This window comes from Phalaenopsis equestris, unplaced genomic scaffold, assembly GCF_001263595.1.
Source record: "Phalaenopsis equestris unplaced genomic scaffold, ASM126359v1 Scaffold000434, whole genome shotgun sequence".
NCBI classification, from domain to species: domain Eukaryota; kingdom Viridiplantae; phylum Streptophyta; class Magnoliopsida; order Asparagales; family Orchidaceae; genus Phalaenopsis; species Phalaenopsis equestris.
Window position 1 is genome coordinate 754,140 of NW_018164875.1, and position 3,876 is coordinate 758,015.

Below are 3,876 nucleotides of genomic sequence, written 5' to 3' on the forward strand. Positions count from 1 at the left end.
TTCCCTTTGGCATGCTTTAGATCCCTTGGATCTTTATGACAGAGCCGGTATGGCGACCCCGTCAAAGTCATACAATAGTCGGAGAGTTTACCTTGTGCACTCAGATGCTGGTCAGCACACTTTTTGTTAGATGATATGTTCAATTAGGATTTATGGCGCTAGATAGTCTTTTTTATACCTTTTATGTTTGACGATTGTTCTTTGCTGATTTGGTTGCTCTAGCCGTGCATCCTTCTTTTGTTATGTTATTTTGGTGTGCCTGCATTCTTGATATGCATGATAGTGTATTGTGGTGTTTTCTACTTGGAGTCGTGCCCAACACAAGCAGCTTGTCAATAATATTAATTCAAATATTATAATATTGAATGTGCTTATCATCTCATAATGAATAAAATTTAAATTACCCTTTCCAACAATTTCTCCTTCTTACACTAAATTTATGCTATCATTTATCCCGCACAGGCAGCTTGGTCTCTACAATATTATTAGCATACCAATAGGGCTATTTACATGCCTAATGCATGAATCCTTTTAGTTCTATTACCTAATTTTTTAGAATATTTAAACAAACTCTTGTCATCTCATATGTTATTATTATATATCCAAATTAAAATCAAAATCACATGCTAGACAGATTGAAACCCCTAAAATATAATGATCAATATTATTGATGAAAGGGGATTGAATGAGATCAAGCATGATTATGTTGTTACTTAGGTTTTATTTTCATTAATAAGTTATAATATAGTTCTTTTTTGTGATTACAATTCCAATATCATTATGATAATTCTCTCGCAACATTAACCAAAGAAAATATTCATTTTTTTTTACTTATGAAATCTCTATATTCTAATATCTTAATTTGAATTTAACTAATTGTTCTTCTCCTTTTTAATGGCCAAACTAACTTTGTTGTTAAAAATAAAAATAAAAAACTCAAATCCACCCAATCATGTTATAGCTAGTGGTACATCAACCTCCATGGTGGAAGGGCTCCATATCAAAAAGCTATAGCTCAAGAGATAGACTACTTGATGCCCATGATCAAGGTCAAGAATCCAAGATGAATAGTGGCCTTAACATTCATATGCTTTGCTACCCTACAGGAAATGTGATTTATAATTAACCTTTGAAATAGTATAAAAGACGATATTTGTCATAAAATAATTAGAATAAGATATGCAAGTAACCTTTGGATGCCACACTTACAATTGCATTCAAAACTCTAATGTTGAGCATGTTTAAAATGAATGCCCCCCTTGAAAGTCATGCATGAAGAGATAGAGGTACAAGACTTTTTTGAACAAATGATGAATTGGGCCAAAGTGGACGGTACATGCATTATAGGATCTACTCGGCCACATTGAGGTACATTCCATATACATTTATGTTCTTAATTAGTGTATATTTACTTTCAATTCTTTTCACTATGGACATAAGTCATTGCATTGATCAATTCTAAATTTAATGCTTGTTTTTCTCGAGTTATTTTATAGCTTAAAAATTATCAACTCATTCAATCATTTTTATGCTTAGTAATAGTGTTTTCATTGTTTTCATTGATGCAATTAACCATAGGAATTAGTACCTATAGAAAACATCAATACTATATGATTGGAGCATATCTCAATTAACTTTATTGGTTAAATGAGGTAATTTTTTTGAAGCCTTCATTATGATCAACATTTTCTTAAAAAAATTTAAAAGAGCGAGAAATAAGGAATTGCATCAACAGCTCAATGGTGCTCTTTAGACACCAAAATGATACAAAGATGTTACCAAATGAAAAATAAATTCTATCATAACACGTCCTTGGACCAATAAAGAAGTAAAAAATGGAATTAAAAAAGTATTTTTCACCTTTTCAAAAATATATTTTCAACAATTTATTTTTATCCAAACGAATTCTATATTTCTTTGCCTCCAAACATTAATCTTTGTGTTTTGTTCTTAATGGTAATGAAACATGTATCTTCCTTGCCATAATGACATTGGTTACTAATAGAGGTTTCAATTTGGGTTGATGGTTCGAGTTTGACCTAAATTTGTCCTGATCGAATATAAATGACTTGAATTGACCCTTATTTATCAATTAAAAAAAGACTAATTTGAACATAATCTGTCTGTAACACGAATGACCAAAATCAACCCACATAATCCATTTAACATAATACATAACATGTATCAGTGTTAATTTTGGATGAAGTCCAAGTCATATTTGTGTTGGCTGGTTAATCTGAAAAAAATTAAACGTGTCAGAGTTCTATATTCAAACACAACCCATAAGTTAATTGGGATGATCTATGTCTAATTTTTTTTATAAATTTGATTCAAATTGTATTGTCATGATGATTAAACTTTAAACACACGTGGTTACGAGATTGAACCACTATAAATTATGTTTTTCATCATGTGAAAATTAAATGTGTCAGAGTTCTATATTCAAACCCAACCCATAAGTTAATCGGGATGATCTATGTCTAATTTTTTTTTAAATCTGATTCAAATTGTATTGTCATGATGATTAAACTTTAAACACACGTGGTTACGAGATTGAACCAAAAATTAAACGTGTCAGAGTTCTATATTCAAACACAACCCATAAGTTAATTGGGATGATCTATGTCTAATTTTTTTTATAAATTTGATTCAAATTGTATTGTCATGATGATTAAACTTTAAACACACGTGGTTACGAGATTGAACCACTATAAATTATGTTTTTCATCATGTGATTAATATAAGATTTTTTTGTCACATCAACTTTCTTGTATTTGAAATATCTCCTTTAGTTTGTTGATTTACACTTGTCTCTTTACACATCATGATCCTAAATAGTTGTTTTCTCAAGTTGAAACTTGACTCCCTTGTTAAGAACATCAAACCAAATGAAAATAATCATAAAGAGTGATGATATTAATAATTCTTATCACTCCCAAATTTAAAAGATGATGGGCATAAATAATACGAGGCATTTCATAACAAACTTAATATTAACTTATGAGACAAACATCAAAAGCTATGATTAAGTAGAACATTTTTTTTCTATTTAAGAGGGAATGATTCTTAAATAGAATGTAATGAACTAACTATCAATTAATAAAAATGAAATGAACTAACCTAAAGTAGCTAATCCAAGTACCCAACGTATATAAGTTTAAATTTAACAAAAAAAAAAAAAACTAAAAATATGAATGACAATATAATGAATAATTGCTTGTGAATAATTTATTTTTTAGGTGATAATCCACCAATTAACTATTTATGATATGCTTAAAGATTGTATGAACAATTAATATGTCATATAAAGTCAATAGATAATTTCTATTTATTAAAACATAAATGATAATACAGGTGACATGCAATGAACATAAATAAAACACAACTTTACAATATAAAACATTACATGTTATAAATGATAAAAGAAAATCAAAATTTTTTATGATATATCACAATGTGATTATATTCATAATTTTTAAAATTAAAAGCAATAATCAATGCATTTATTTAATAATATATTCACATGCAACAATATCATACATATTCATGCATACCCAATTATAAATTATCTAATAAATTATAAAGTGTTTACAATTATCATAATATATTCTATACACATATAATATGCTAAGATGGCCTAAAAAAATAATCTTTTCACCCGCCTTTCAAAGACCAATGATTCTCTAGAGGCTCATTACTCTATAGGTCTATTAGTTTAATGTCAATCACATTAACATGAGGGTAATATTAGTATTCACTTTAATCAAATATATGCATTTTTTTTTATAAGTTGATTAAGTGTTATGACTAATAATCTGATATGATACAACCGAGGTAATTTCATATCAACTTGATGTAATTCAAATGAAAAATAAT